The sequence below is a fragment of the Mesocricetus auratus genome, unplaced genomic scaffold, assembly GCF_017639785.1.
Source record: "Mesocricetus auratus isolate SY011 unplaced genomic scaffold, BCM_Maur_2.0 Super-Scaffold_100015, whole genome shotgun sequence".
In the NCBI taxonomy this organism is placed as follows: domain Eukaryota; kingdom Metazoa; phylum Chordata; class Mammalia; order Rodentia; family Cricetidae; genus Mesocricetus; species Mesocricetus auratus.
The window spans coordinates 8,521,836-8,538,357 of record NW_024429198.1 but is presented as its reverse complement, the minus strand read 5'-3'; the positions used below and the strand labels follow the sequence as shown (position 1 = coordinate 8,538,357).

Sequence of the window (16,522 nt, the reverse complement as noted above, 5' to 3'; positions counted from 1 at the left end):
ATGAATAGGTAAGGTTATCAGAGCATCTCACCAGAGGGGTGCTATTGACTTTCAGCTGGGAGTTTTGGATGGTTGATACCTCTATCTTTCCATTGTTTTGTCTAAGACAGGGTCTTGCTGTGTAACCTAGATAAGTCTCAAACTTACCATCCTCCTGCCTCTCCCAGTGGAGTGCTTGGATCACAGGCATGTGTCACTGCACCCAGATATCTTCACAGGCAGAATGGCCTGGCCAGCAGTGGCCACAGCTTCTGGGGGAGATTGCCAGAAGACCAGCTGTGTACCCAAAGAGGTAGATGGCTTGGCGTCCCCTCATGTGGAGAGTGGATTCCAGAGAGCACGAGTCAGGAGCAGCTCCGCCACTGGCATTACCCTGTTCCTGTTCTAACGTTTTTACCAATAACCTGAATAAAGGCGTGGGTGACATGTTTCTCCCATTTGCTCATGACCCAGATCTGGGAAGCATAGTGACCTCATTTCACTCCAGGAACCAGAATCACGCCTCACAGAAGTCAGCCAAAAGGGCTCCAGTGAAGATCCTGTACTCAGGTCTGAAAAAGCCAACTATGTTTTTTATGGGGTGGCCAGGAGCCTGTCCCAACAGCAGGCCTCATGGGAAGGATTTAGTGCTTCAGTGTTGTGTTCCTCTTAAATAAGGCCAGTCGCAGATGTGTGGGGCCAGAAACACAGCGCTGAGCTCTGCCCATCCACATCCAGCCTGCACTGCTTGGTGAAACACTCGGTTTAAGGTGACTTATGCAGAAGAAGAGCCCAAAGCAGGAGTCAGTGGGAGAGAATCCAGGAAAGGGACTTGCTGTCTTCCAGGCCCTTCCCCTTTCCAGCCCGTGGACGTCACTTCATCACCTGCTTGGCTGCTGTCACACTTCCTACCCCCTTCCCAGGCCCACCGATGCTTCTCCACCTAGGTCATCCACCTGCATTTTCTGCCCTTGTGGTCTGCCTGCTAATCAGTTCTATAGAAAACAAAACGAAACAAAAAAACAACACCTAAGCTGGGTACTGGGGTGTATGCCCCAAATCCTCGTACTTGGGAGGCAGAGGCACGGGGATCCCAGCAGGTTCCGGGCCAGCCTGGTCTCCAGACACAAAAATCCTAGCTATAGCCAGATCCACTGAGCGACTTGCAGTGGTGTTACTGCTGTCGAGTAAATGCTGTAACCGGACAGTCTGGCCCTGGACCACACCAGTTACCATCCCAGCATCTACCCGAACTCTTGCCCTCCCCTTCAGCTCCTACCACTGCCTTCTCCTTCCCTCTTAGGAAAGAACCTTAGTTGGTGTTCAGAGAGGGAAGCAGTAGAAATCCCCCCACCATGTTCCCTCTCATTACAGACTACCCATTTCCACACCTAGCCCGCATGCTTTCCTTCCCATCTCCTGTCACCTGATGGTATATGGCTCTGGGGACTGTTTCCTCTGGCTTTACTCAGGATCACACCCGACAGGAGACTGTCCTTAGCCTTTCTGTGTCTTTGGGAGTTTCCTCACCACTCTTTAATTAAGACTGCTTTGCCCTTTAGCCGTAATCACCAAATCACTTGAAAAATTGGTCCCTCTTGGCTGTTCCCACTCCCCGAATCTCTCATTAACTCCTCAGTATGCTCTGAGGTCTGATTTCCAGTGTACACTCTAGTGAAATGCCTCTGCTGTGTGACCTGTGGGGACCAAAACCTAATCCACCAGGGGTTTTCACACCACCATCAGGTATGAGTCTCCATTATCTGGGACTCTCTGAAGCCACTTTCTTTGGGCCCTCCTTCTGCCTCCTTCATCTTCTGCCGGAGAACTCTTGCAACAACCTTTAGTGCCCCAGTGCTTTTGGAGATGGGGTCTCATTATGTAGTCCAAGCTAGCCTCGACTCATGATCCTCCTGCCTCAACCTCCTGAGTTCTGAGATTACAGGCATATGCCTCCTTTACTTGTTTTGATTGGATTTTGGGCCCTGCTTTATAGCCATATTGTGTGTGTGTGTGTGTGTGTGTGTGTGTGTGTGCGCGCGCACGAGCACACGTGCACACTCTGCCGTCCCCCTACAACGCCAGCAATCTGAGGCCCATCCTCAAACTTTATCGACTATCTATGGACCAATTGATCACTTCTACATCTGTGCAGTCTCCTGACCTCTGACCTCCATGTTATCTCTATCTGGGCAAACCTGGCTCCTCTAAAGCCACATGTCCCAAGCTACATTTACCACATTCCACCTAAAAACCTGCTCTTCTTCCTCTGTCCCCTAAGTTGGCCAACACCCTGATCACATGGCACCTCTTTAAATGAGGAATCTAGACTCATCCCTCATCTCTTTATTAGTCTCTGTAGTTTGACTTGACTAGTTTGAAGCAATAATCCATTGTATGACCAACTAAATAAAGTATTCCAATGACTTTATTGTATAAGACTTCTTTTTGTTTTAAAAGACAGAACAAGGGTCAAAGCATTGTGGTTAACGTCTAGAGAAGCAGTTCCCTGTTGGGAATTTTCTCCTCCCTATTCTGTTTTCCAAAAAGATATGGAGAGCTTGTCAGCTGCCTTTTCCAGAAGCTATCAATCAGTAGGGACTGGAAGACCGATGACCCAAGATTAGACTTTGTACATCTAGTGGCTCTTCTAACTTGCAACTGACACCAGAACTGAATGGCCCCCTCTGTCTACTCTGTCTGTACCACTTTACCTAACAGATTGCTAGACTCCTTGGCAAGTACTTTTCCTAAGGTGGTCCAGTCGAGCGGATAGACTTCCATAGGACACCTGCTATTGCCAAGGCCCACTTCTCTTAGGATGCCACTGTCCTCCATTTGGTAGTAGAGACAAACTTCTGTTCAACTGAATGTAGCCAGTTGTGTTTCCTCGTTGGTACTGTTAAACCATTGAAGATAATAGAAGCAATTCTGTGATTTGAAGCGTAAGTTTGGAGCCCAGGCTCTCCTTAAAGAGGTCCCTGTGCTTACTGCATGCTACCCTTCCTCCGTTTCTACAACACTCAGGGCAGTTTTCTTTAGAGGCCACCACATCCATTTTCCAGAGGCATTGGAGAAACGCGTGAGCAAGGGTTGGTTAACTCTTTGCTTTGCTTAGAAAGAGTTTTAATTAAATCCAGGTCCTAGTCTCAGAGGATCCTGGCTGTGGCTAAAATTTGTGGTGTTTTTGATGAGGTTCAACTTCAGTCATCCTTTATAAGCTGACAAAAAAAAGAAGGAAAATGACAGTGTATATGGGGAAGACTTCAAGCATAGAAAGAAGACTATATATATATATATATATATATTACACATGTATATGCATGCATATGTATATACATGCAAATATTTGCCTCCTTTTAATTTTTTTCCTCTAGACATTTATTGCCAGACACTGTACTGGTAGGGCACAGAAGCCCAATTTAATCAACATATAAGCAGCAACCTTGGAGACAGCATAGGACAGTAACCAGGAGAAAGGCCAAGGGGGACAGTTGAGTCTGGATGTGAGCCCCGAGGCTGTCAAGGTTGGACTCGGGGGTCAGCTGTGAGCAGCTGTTTTGACAGCACTCATTAGTGGCTGTCTCAGAGCTCAAGCAGGACTCATTCTTTCCCAGACTCTGAGTATGCAATGGCTTTCTCCTTCCTTCATCTGATCCTAACGTCATTGTTGCAGTATACCAAGAGCTCGCTCCGCCTGTGGGCCTGAGGGACTACTGCGGCCCAAGTAATTAAAGTTCGCAATAATTCCTTACCCTACAGATAGACAGAAATAACCGGCTCCTCCAGCCTTCCATGTCTCAGAAGCCCAGGTGAAAAGTGTCAAGTGGAGTGTGGGGGCGGTGGGCAGAGGGGCTGGTGGAGGAATAGGGTGGGAACAGACAAATCTGGAGTGGATCAGCAAAAGCTCTGCTCTCTCTCTTTCTCTCCTTCCCTCCCTCTCTCTCTGTCTCTGTTTCTCTCTCTCTCTCTCTCTCTCTCTCCCTCCCTCCCTCTCTCTCTCCCTTTCTTCTTCCCTCCTTCTCCCTCTCTCTCTTCCTTTCTTCCTCCCTGTCTCTCCCTCCTTCTCCCTCTCTTCCTCCCTTTCTCCTTCCCTCCCTCCCTTTCTCTCTGTCTCTGTCTCTCTCTGTCTCTGTCTGTCTGTTTCTCTCTCTCTCTCTCTCTCTCTCTCTCTCTCTCTCTCTCTCTCTCTCTCTCTCTCTCTCTCTCTCTCTCTCAGTAAGGCCATACTTTCCTCACTCTCAGAGGGAAGCTATGATCATTAGTAATTCCCAAAGACTCTTTTCTCAAAAAAAAAAAATACAACAGCTGGGCGTGGCAGCACATTTAGGCATGAGGAGAACCAGGAGTTCAGAATATCTTTGACTACAAAGTAAGTTTGAAGCCAGCCTGGATTACATGAGCACGTGTTGCAGAACTAAAATAAGAAAAGAAAATGTCTGTTCCAGGATTGGTGTCATAACACATAACTGTAATTCCAGCGTGGTGAGAGGCTCAGGCAGGAGTTCAAGACCTGGCTGGGCTACATAGTGAGACCCTGTGTCCAAACAACAACAAAACCAAAATAAGCCAATGTGGTGGTCCATGCCTGTCATCTCAGCACTTAAGAGGAGGCAGAGGGATTAGACACTCAAGAGCTGCTTCGGTTACACAAGGAGTTTGGGGTGAGTCTGAGCCACCGTGTGTCAAACAACAACTAAAGAAAACATACTAACACCGAGTTGTTTTTGTTTTGTCTTGTTTTGCTATAATCACACCACCCACCTTAATCCTTCTTGCTTCTCTGTAAAAATGCTATGCATGATGTGGCTTGGAAACAACACAAAAATATATTTCTTTCTGTTCTGGTGCCTGAGACATTCAAATCAAGTTGCCTTGAGACGGGGATGGTCATGCTGGTTCATGGATGGAGGTGCTCTTTTACTTGTCCTTGGAAGATACAAAGGGTTGAGCTGCTCCTTGGGTCTTTGAGAGCAGATCTGTGATTGTTGTGAATGTTCAGCTGTTAGAACCCAGTCACCTCCAAAAAGGCCCACTCCTGTCAGCACCAGGGGGCTGGGTTCCCCAGAAGAACTTAGGGGAGAACCACAGGCATTCAGACCTCAGCACTGACCATCCAGAATGTCCACTTCTTCCTGTCTCGTGACTAAAGACCCAGTCACATGGGTAGTGGCTTAGACTTCACTGGCCCTGGATGAATAAATTCCTCTCAACTAAGCTTCTCATGAAAATACCACATTTGTGTTCAGAATAATTCCTGTGCATAGTAAAAGATTTACAAGGTGAAAAAAAAATCCAGTTCCTTTCCACTAAATAAAGCTCTCCTCCTCCTCAGACCTTAGAGATCATCTCTCTAATTTTACATTTTATAAGTGAACACATCCAGAAAGGTGAGGCAGCTTTCAAAGGGCCACACAGCAAAGATCCCTGCAAGATGTTTCCTCACTGCCCCAAAGATACTTGGCACTTGGCGTCTAAAAGAAAGTTATAGTTTCATTTCCAAGAGGGCTATTTTTAAACAAGAGATTCATTCACCTTGGAATTTTTTTAGGAGGGGGAAAAAATAAACAAGTGCTCTAGATTTGTCCTTTTAAGCCAATTTAAAAAGAGTGCCTTCTCTGCTGTTGAAACTGGCAGGCTGGCATCTTGCAGACAAACTGTTCTGGTCGGCTCGGTTAGTTGTTATCCCAAACGCCAATCTGACTCATGGGTGAGATCATGAGAAATCTGGACTATTTTTCTTGATGACTTTTCCTTTCCTACTCCAATTTTCTTTTTTGGTGTTTGGCTGTGTAGGATACCCATGATGGGTAGCAGGCAGCAGAGCCTTGAAGATTGTTCTGAGAGTAGTCACTGCTGTCCTATGAACCACAACTAGCCAGAGCAGGCTTGGCTAATTGACCCTATGTGGTTTTGGTGCAGGAACTTAAGGGTGTGTGTGCATGTGGTGTGTGTGTGTGTGTGTGTGTGTGTGTGTGTGTGTGTGTGTGTGTGTGTGGTGAATTTCTGTGAACTTTTGTTTCCTGGGACTTGAGTCCTCCTCACAAAATGGACTATTCTCATTTAACAAATGCTTATGAGGGGTTGGTGTTGGTGAGATACCTCTCTGTGTAACGTGCTTTCTGTGTAAGCATGAGAACCTGAATTGATATCCTAGGACTATTAAAAAGCTCAGTGTAGCAGTACACATCTATAATCCCAGTGCTGGTAACAGAGACAGGGCAATACCTAGGTTCAGTGAGAGGACCTTGTTTCAAAAACTAAGGTGGAGAATGAGTGAGGAAAACACCCAAATATCATCCTCTGGCTGCCACATGGCATGAGAACATGTGTATACATACAGATATGTACATATATGCCTCCACCACCAGTGTTTATTTAATAAATGCACTTCTCAGTGTTGAGACATCTAGGGAACGCCTACCAAAATAAATCAATAAGCAGTGTACCTACTTGGTTGCGTTAGGATGATGTTAGGTGTGGTGACCATTTAACCACCAAGTTTTAGAGCCACTGATGTTAATTTAACGTAACAAAAATTATTTCTTATCCGGGCATTAGTGGCTCACATCTTTAATCCCAGCACTTGGGAGGCAGAGGCAGGCGGGTCTTTGTCTACAAAGCAAGTTCTAGGACAATCAGGACTGTTACACAGAGAAGCCCTGTCTTGAGAAAAATATTAAACAAAAACCTATTTCTCTTCCACACGGTAACCCTGTGCAGGAGCTCTTCTCGGCAAGTGTCTCTCCCTGTATGGAAACTAGAAAACAAGGATTTTTTGGTTTTTGAGTTTTTTTCTGTCTTCCATGGTTTCTCAGGGTTGCAGACATTTTACCTCTAGCTGGTAGGAGGGACAAGAGAGGGCGGGAAAGAGTCACACCTGTCTCTGAACTGCATTGGCGCGGGGACGGTACCCAAGACACCAATACCCAGGACATGGCCCTGCTCTGATGCAAGTGGGATAGGCAATGCCATCTATGGTGGGTCTGTCTGTGCGGTCTAGAAGGGAACATCTGGGACTTCAGGCTGCTGGCTCTGCTGTTGGACCCCTGGGATACACTTGGGACACTACCCACTCATGGAGAAAGGAACCTAACGTGGGTCTGCAGGGAGTTATCACTTGACCCTCTGTGAGCTTGGCTTCAGTTCTCCATGCTGCCTCTCTGTGTCTTCCTCACTATTGCATCTGCTCACTTTGAGCTTTTTCCCATCCTCTGCAAACCCAGCATTCATTCTACTGGGGAGAGAGGTGGGATGAATTTCCCCCAGAATCCTCTCTTGGACCCACAGATCCAGTTCACAGGTGTGCGTTTTGGCCAACTCTGAAGACAAATGAAAATTTCTTGGTATTTGTTGGCCCACAGGAGGGTACTTATACTTATTGGACAGAAATATTATGTGACATAAACTTCAGCGATCAAGAGAAAGGCAAGAAAGCCTTGAGATTATGAAGAAGAATGGGTCTTGAACCTTCCAACCAGCGGGAGAGGAGCTCCGAGGAGCCCTCTGAGGTAGAGAAACCAGGCTATTTGTACTCATGAGCCCAGGCTTCTAGTCCTGGATTTCATGAGTTGGTCAAGAAGGCTCACTTCTAGAGAGTAACTCTGTGGCAGGCTTTCTTGGACTGCCAGCCCCAAATCACGACACAGAGACTTAATATTTTTGAATGCTCAGCCTTAGTTTATTTAGGCTTGTTTCTAACTAGTTTTTTTTTAACTTAAATTAACCCATTTCTATTCATCTCTGTGCTGCCCTGAGGTTCATTTAACTCATCTATGAACTGTCTACAATGCTTTCCTGCTTCTTCCCTGTCTGGGTATCTGGGCCCCATCTGTCTCCTCCTTTTCTCTCTGCCCACCAACTCCACCTACCCCTCCTCTGCCTAGCTATTGGCCATTCAGCTTTTTATTAGACCAGTCAGGTGCCTTAGGCAGGCAAGATGAACAAATGCAACACACCTTTACACAGTTAAACAAATGCAGCATCAACAGAAGCAACACATCTTTACATAGTTAAACAACTATTCTATTCCACAGCATAACTCAGGGGATTTTTTGTGCATGCAGGCTAAGGAATGCAGTATTTCCATGGGGGCAGAGGCACTGTTCTGGTGGTGTTGGCTCAGCCTAGGGGCCAGAAGGAATTATTTACCCAGCCAGTCTCAGTCTGGCACTGAAGCTGAAGGGCAAAGTACGGAATCCTCCAGGACCGAGGTGATCTTGGCATGTATCTTCATGTTCCAATGGTCCTTGATCTTACAAAGGGACCTTACACAAGTTTTAATGTGGGATATAAGAAAGGAACACGATTCTGCGGCTGAACCCATCTCCTTACTCAGAAAACATTTTCTTCTCGCTATTTGTAATGATCTCCAGGAAAAGCGCTCTTTTGCATTTATGTTGACAAGTTCATACCAGCAAGTGCCTGCTAACCCTGCATTTACAAGGTGATGGCTGCTTTTACTGGCTAGGTTACCACTCGTGTTACCTAAAAATAGACCAGTGAACTGTGCTAAAGCACTTGGCAGAATCCATTAGGAAGGGCACATGATAATGTCATTGGCTCTGCAGTCTGAAGGCTTGGCTCTCTGAAGTCACTGTCTGGTTATACCAGGATCAGTCTTGCTATGAGGGCAATCGCCGATGCCATTGAGGGCAAAGTGTCAGAGTGATGAGGTAAATTTTTAAGGTTAGGCACAATGAGCCTTTCTTGGCTAGCACTGTTTGCAACCCTCAGTGTCTTGGCCACCCTCACAGTCCAAGCTCAGACCTAATTCATGCACTAAATATTTACAGAGCCTCTACTGTGTGCCTGGGCAGTTGGGCTGCAAGTTTCTCTGGCAGTCACGAGGCCAATGAAAGCATAGGCAGGGAAACCAGGGAAACTAAAGGCTTCTTAAAGAAAATCAAAGCAGGTTAAAGACTGTGTAGCATGGAGGGGCTGCTGTGAGAGTCAACCACTGTGAGAACAGGGCATTGGCTCAGAGGCCAGGACAATGATGAGTTAGTTAGACACTGATTACAGAAAAGGGAGAGCCAAAGAGAAGGGACAAAAGCTCAAGGACTAGGACTGGGCAAAAGAGTAGGATATTCCTTCACACAAACTACAGTGTTCCTCCCTGATCCTCTCAGTCATAGCAGCAAACCTCTTTCTCACCACAGCAGTCCTCCCCATTACCACAGCAGTCCTCCCCCAAACTCCACCAATCTTCCTAGTCCATGCCGCCATTACATCACTCCTCTCTGTGACCACAGCAACCCTTTCTGCGGTTCCATCCATCTTCCCACTTGCTTCATCAGTCCTCCCAATCTCCATGGTCATCCCACTTGCCACCTCCATCCTCCCCATCACTACAGCAGCCCTCCTATCACTCTGTTGGGCCTGGCCTGCCACTCTGCTCTTTATCAAAGGGCCGATAGTGGCATCACTGGAAGGCTGGAGCTGTGAGCTAATGGTACTTACATAGCACTGCCCTGCTTTGGAAGGTAAAAAGGAAGCCCCTGGAATGACTAGCATTCTCCAGCAAATTAACGTTTCTCATTGCTCTAACACATGCATCTCTGGAGGTCTGCTGTCTGGTCTTTACAGGAATTTGTTTTTGATACAAAGGAGGCGGTGATGAGCACAACCATCTTGAGCAACTGTTTACGGACAACTATTTGGAAGCTGGCAGAGCATTGGGTGGTCCTCTGTTCCTCCAAACCCCGGTGCTGCCCACTCCAGGCTTGCTCTGACCCATGGGGGCACTCTGACTTTCATCAGATCACCGGGGGCCCATTTTCCATTGTGCAGTAACCTTGACCATTGCCCGGAGAAGCAGTCAGATCTTTCTAGTTAAGAGCAACCCTGTTGTTAATAAACCTTTGAAGTCATTTGCCTTTGCTGGGGTTTTATAACACATTAGCATGTCCGGATCATCAGAGTTTTGGAGATTGGATCTCCTGCTGTTTCTGCTGTCATAAACAGATCGGGGTAACTGTGGCGAGGGCTATGTTCTGGAGTTGTGAGTAGATGAGCTTTAAAAACATCAATCCTATTTGCAGGCAAATGTGGCTAATGATAGACTAGGGAAAACAAAATAACCCTAACTCTGCAGCAAATGCTTGGTTGTTTCCTAAGGCCTGCTCTTTAATGAAGTGTAGTAGGGGATGAAGGATGATCAAGAACGGCAAGAGATAGCTGGGGAAAAGGGTAGACATGGCTAAGAGAATCCTAACATTCTTGTTGTTATTGTTAGCCTAATAACAAAATCAGGTCAGCCAAAGCAAAGAAGTCCTGACTCCTCCCTGACATGAGCCTGGGGCTGCCTCATGGGGCTGGTCCCTGTCCCTGGGTCACTAGGGAATCAATTCTTGACCACTGGGACTTTCCACTTGATTGGTTTTTGTCCCAGGAGACATTTGATGATGTCTGGAGATATCAGTATCGGCTGTGCTGGGATAACTACAGAGGCCCACTATACTGCTGGCTGTCTGACAGTATCCAAGATGGCCCCCTTGAGCCCAAAACAACCCATCCTTTGTCAGCATCGCAGAGTCTGAGAACTGCCCATTGTGGCCTGTTGCTCTGGCCTAACCTTCAGTGCAAACCTCAGCCTGCTGTCCTTTCAGGCTGAGGAGTTCTCCCGAAGTCAAAGCCTGGGAGGGCCCTAGAAATGGCCTGCTACACATCCAACCCTCACAGCTAGGCCTGCAGGTGGATAAAGTGACTTTCCCAAGTTCATATAGACCGAATGAGCTGAAAAAGACACAGGTAAGCCTTTACTGAAAAGGAGGGGGATGCAGAGAGGAGGCTCACTTGGTATAGTGCTTGCAGCACAAGCATGAGAACCAAAGTTTAAACACAGATCCTACATAAAAAGCTGTTTGTGGATGTGTTTGTGATCCCAGTGCTGGGGAGGTAGAGATAGGAGTCCCTGTAGCTTGCTGGCCACCCAGCCTAGCCTACTGGATAATGCGAGCATCTTAAAAACCAAGGTGGACTGTTCTAAGAAACAGCATTCAAAGTTAGTATCTGGTATTACTGGAGTTTACTTGTCCTGCCAGGTCCCACTCCCACTTCAGCCCCCAAATAAGCCCACAGACGCTATATTCATTATTAAACTGTTGACCGATGGCTAGAGCTTCTTATTAGCTAGCTCTCTTAATTATTAACCAAAACTACTAATCTATGTATCTCTACATAGCCTTATCTTACCAGAGAATGCCTGGTGCATCCTATCCTCCCTGTCTCTATACGGCGTCTCCTTGTGGTACCTCTCTACTTACCTTTCCCAGAATTCTCCTCGTCTCCTAGTCCCACCTGTCTTCCTGCCTCTGTTGGCCAAACTGTTTTATTCATCAACTAATAAGAGAAATACATATACAGAAGGACATCCCCCCATCAATCTGGTCTCCATATGGACATGTACACACACACACACACACACACACACACACACATACACACACGGGGAGGCATGTGGCTTTTTGCATCCTTCTTTTAGATAATTCTATCAATATAGTAACTAGGTGCTGTGTATCTTTCATGTATCTGCCAATCTGCACCCACCAATCCTCTAATAAACATGGAGGTTGCCTAATATGGGCAATGAAATAATAATTATTATTATTATGTTAAAAGTCACTTATTGAAGGTTTATTCTTGCCCAAGACAGAATTAAACCCTCTGTTACGTCTCCTTAGTACTCTGCAGGCAGGACACCAGGCTAGACCTCATGCCTTGGCCTACTGGACTCCAGAGCTGGTGCCTCTAGCCACTAAGCTCTTCCATATGACAACTAGAAATTGAATTGTTAGTGTAGGGAGAAGCCTGGGCCATTTTTAAGTGTGTTTTGATCAAGAATGAAAGACATGTAGATGTGTTCTTCTGGCTTCTTCTACCATCAAGGTTTTAATAGTTTGTCTGATTGCTGTTTCGTTTGATTTCAAGGCACAGAGGGATTTTTTGTAACTTCTATAAATACTTGGGGTGTGAGCGTTCACTGTATTCACTGTATTGGGGTATGTGTGGCTAAACACTGGGTTTTTAGCAGTGAGTGAAATGCTTGTCTTAGATTGGTTCCTGACAGCAGAGTGGTCAAGGCTCTGGTACAGGAATTATGAGAAATAGGAAGTAAGGTGTTAAGAGAAGCTTTTTCCTTTGCTAGCCGCTTTGGTTTATCCCCCGCCAGTCACCTGGGCTCTGCCGCGCCAGCCTGGTTCTAGATCCGCATGATTCCCAAATAAACACACAAGACGCTGTATTAATTATGAAGCTGTTGGCCTTGCTTGTCCCTTACTGGCTAGCTCTGCCTTAAGTAATTACCCCATAATTGTTAATCTAAGTATGTTTCTTACCGGAGAATAGTTCCCGGCTTCTTACCCCTATGGCGTCACATGTTGACTCTCTTGTCTTTCTCCTTCCCAGAGTTCTCCTGGACTCCTACTCCCTCCTATCTAGGTTTCCTATAGGCTCAACAGTACTTTATTGACAAATGCACAGGACTTCCCCCAACAGTAAGGGAGAGTGAGAGGAGCAGGGTCTGAAACATACCTTAGAATTGCCCCACAGTGTTATAAACTCCAGGTTATATACTCACCGAGTCTGTCTTAGTTAGTTTCTATTGCTGTAAAGAGACACTGTGACTATGACACTTCTTATAAAGGAAAACATGTAATTGGAGCTGGCTTACAGTTCAGAGGCTTAGTCCATTATCATCATGTAGGGGAACATGGCAGAATGCAGGCAGACATGATGCTGGAGAAGGAGCTTGGAGTTCTACATCTGGATCCACAGATAGCAGGAAGAGAGTGACACTGGACCTGGCTTGAGCTTCTGAAACCTCAATGACATACTTCCTCTAACAAGGCCACACCTACTCCAGCAAGGCCACTCCTAATGGTGCTCCTCCCTGTGGACCTGTGGGGGCCATTTTCATTCAAACAGTAACAGAATCTCACCCTCACTCCCTCTGTTGAGTGTACATTGCTTCAGGGGGTCATCCACCCCCTGATACCTACCAAAGCTACAGAGTTCCCTGGAGAGAATGAGGAGCCCCGGAGCAAATTTGGGGCCTGTGTTTTGGTGATCACCAGAAGAGAGGCTAAGATTCACCATTTCTGCTATGGTCCTGGACTCACAATTGTGTAGGAAGAAGAAGAAACAAAGCTTACAGTCAGTAGGACAATAAGAAGTGCAAGTAATACAGAAGGAACGGAAAAATGATGGCTCAGTTAGGGAGAATTAAAGCAGCCTTCCAGAGAAGGTGTCATTGAAGGAACAAGAAGAGATAAACACATTCCTGTCACTGGCATCTTCCCCATCTCATCTCTGGGATGGCATATGTAATGCTGTGGAGTGTTGTGTGAGCCCTTCCTTTCCTGTGGGTTGTCATGCCCAGTTTCTCTTGTGCTCAGCATGAGGACCTGGAGACCAGCATGCTGTGTGCCCAGCAGCAGCACCTCTAATCCACTGATCTTAAACTTGTGTAGCTAAGAGTCTTATACCAATTTCAAGGCCCTGCATCTCCAGAAGCCCGCCCTTCTTTAGATCTGGATGGTGAAACCTGGCCAGCCTGGGCTTCCTGAAAGCCACCCATGGACAGGTTCTCATGGTTTATACCAGTGCTTCTTATTGGTAAGTCTGGAAGCAAAAGGCATGCACAGTCACAGAGTGTTCTGGGGCTGCTGGGAAGACTCTAGTCATTGTTGCAGGTCATGTGCCTTCCTTTTGGGGGCTGCTGCTCTTCAGTCCCCGCATGGAACACAATGATTCGGTACCAGTCATCATTTTTCTCCTGGATTTGTTCTCTTACATCAGGATTTCTCATCCTGGACCTTGGTGATTTCTGGAGCACATAATTGCTCCCCGGCTCCCTTGGTTTTTCGAGACAGGGTTGGTCTTAGTTACTTTTCTCTTGTGTTGACAAGACACCATAATCAAGGCAATTTATAAAAGCAAGTGTCTAATTTGGCTTTTGGCTTCTGAGGGTTAGAATCCATGATGGTGGAACAAAGGAGCAGCTTGATCCACAACCCCTAGGCAGAGAGAAGGGAGGGAGGGAGGAGAGAGGGAGGGAGGGAGGGAGGGAGGGAGATAGAGATAAGAGAAAGATAACGCACTGGGAGTCTTTTGAAACCTCACAGCCCACCCAAGCAACACCCCTCCCTCAAACAAAACAAAACAAAACAACCCCCCACACACACCTCCCAATCCTTCTCAAACAGTTCTACTATCTTCAGACCAAGTATTCAAATGGCCTATGAGGGCCATTCTCACTCAGACCACTACAGTCTTGCTGTATGGCTCAGGCTGGCCTTGGCTTTGCAATCCTTCGCTTCAGCATCCTGAGTGCTGACCCTGTAAACATGAGCCAATATACCTGGCCCCAGGTAGTTGTTCATTGCAGAATTGCCTTACCCTGCCCTACGTTCTCTCTGCCCACCATAACTATGCCCCTACAGGGACTCACAAAGTGTCTTCAGATATGGCCAGATACCCTGGATGGATAAATAAACAAACAAACAAATCACCCTAGGCCTGTACCACAGGACTCAGCTGGGAGCCTTGTTTAAACACAGATGGGAATTCAGTAGGCCCGGAGTCCATTGCTGTTGGTCTTCAGGTAACACTGGTACTGCAGTTGGTTGGTTGGTTCATGCTCTGAGGAAGAGAAGCCCACACTATTGAGTGGAAATCTTTGGCAGGACTCAGGCTCAGAGGTATCTGGTAACTTGATTAGTCCCCACTGGTTCCCTCCAGTCTCCCCAGATGGAGGACAGCTGAGGCCCTTGCTGCCCATCCCCCACTGGCCCGCCTCCTGCTGGGTGCCTTTTGTCCTTTTTGTCTCTGGAGGGTAAACTCTTCTCCAGTGGTGACAGTTAATCATTTTCCTTTGATGCCCCTCAGGACCTCACTAGGACCTTCTCCATCTCCGGAAAACCCTATTTGCTCTTTTGAGTCTTCCTTTCTTTCTTTTGTTTTTTAAAGGAGGGAAATGGGGAAGCACAGGTGTGTCAGCCTGAACTCTGGGGATGTCTAGAGCGTCTCTGGGACACAGGAGAAGATTCGAAGATCCTGAAAAGTGGCCACAATTATTGCAATGGAACGGGGGTGGGGAGGGAAAAGGCTTGAAGCAGATGGGGCTGGAGGGAGGGCCCCTTTTACATACCAGTGAACCCCAGGAATTCTGCTAATGAAACTCTTTTCAGCCTTCTAGAAATGCTGTCACTTTGCCCATTGTTATTTTTAGCCATTGTCTGTTTCCTATTGTTAGGAGCAGTGAGAATTCTTCCGAGACTTTTTGTGTGTGCTTTAGTTAGAAGGTTTGAGGTACTGTGGAAAAAAAAAAGAGGTGGCTACTGCCCTGAGAAAGTTCTCTCAAGAAATCGCTCCAATGTGAGGAGGAAGGGGACCTAGTGTCAAAGGTGAGTGGCAGGGAGCCTAACTGGGACTGTACTCTTACCTATGGTCACTGGTTCTGTGAGGTCTGTGCTCTACACATCACTACAGATGGAGGACAATGTATCCCAAATTCTAAACTGCAAACTGGTATGTTGAGGAGTCCCGTTGGCAGACTAGGGGTGCTATATCTTAAGAGCCCCACACGCAACAAGAGTGCAATCCCTCTGTTGTCCATTAGGTATAGGTGCATTAGATGTAGGTATATGTTTGAGAGGGGTGGGCAGGAGGGAGAGCGGTCAATGCTGAGAACTGAGCACTGTTTCCCTGGGTTGAAATCCTCGTCCCCACATGATGGCATGTAGAGGATAAGGTCTTTGGGAGGGGATTAGGACAAGAGGGTGGAGCCCACCAAGGGCATCGTAGATCATATAAGGAAAGACATGGGGAAGTGGTCTCCTTCCCTCTCCCTTCTCCACCAGGGAGGACATAGTGAGGAGGCAGGTTTTTAACAGGATCTGGGAGCCCTTTGATCTTGGATCTCCAGAAGTGGAGGAGCTGACTGTCGTTCTTCAGCCACGCAGTCTATGGGACTGCTTTGTGATTACAGCTCCTGTGCATTAAGACAGGCAGGAAGACGACAGGTCTCCGGGTCTCTGATGCCATCTGTGCAAAGATGGGTACCCGTCAGAACTCTAGTGTTAGTCTGTTGAGAAACAAGGGGAATAAAATCTATACAGCGAAGTTTTTCCTAATGCCACATAGTTGTTTTAAAGAGCAGCGCTGTGAGCCATGCTGTGGTTTTCCTGCTTGGAGGAGATTAGCCTATGAAAGAGTGGTGTTACTCAGTTGTATTTACTTAGTATCTGTATTGCAAAAGAAAAAAATGGAATAGTTTTGTTCCAGCAATAATTTATAAAAAATTTTTTATTGGCTTGCAAAATCCAGATGTGTAGAAATCATGGCATTGGAAAATTAGAAAAACGGAAGAGAGACAAGATGAGAATATGGACTTGGGTGTTATGGACAGGAAGGAAAGGCCTGGCGGGAGTGGGGGGCAGTTTGTGCCAGGCTCTTTGTGGGTGCCTCTGAATATGGGCAACCCAGTAGCGACAGAAGTTTTAGAACATGTAGAAACTGTGGAAGGAATGGATCTGGCCAC

General features: G+C 46.7%; 1 protein-coding gene across 6 annotated transcripts in view; it reads left to right on the top strand.

Moving 5' to 3' along the window:
- Positions 1-16,522, top strand: part of Pdzd2 (PDZ domain containing 2) — a 366,700-nt gene that overhangs the window by 16,605 nt on the left and 333,573 nt on the right. Inside the window, exon 2 of one of the 6 annotated variants that reach the window (XM_040757635.1) lies at positions 4,461-4,643. The exons of the other annotated variants lie outside the window; for them this stretch is intronic. The gene's annotated coding sequence lies outside the window, so the exon portion shown is untranslated. The remainder of the gene's footprint in view (positions 1-4,460; positions 4,644-16,522) is intronic. 6 annotated transcript variants of the gene reach the window in all.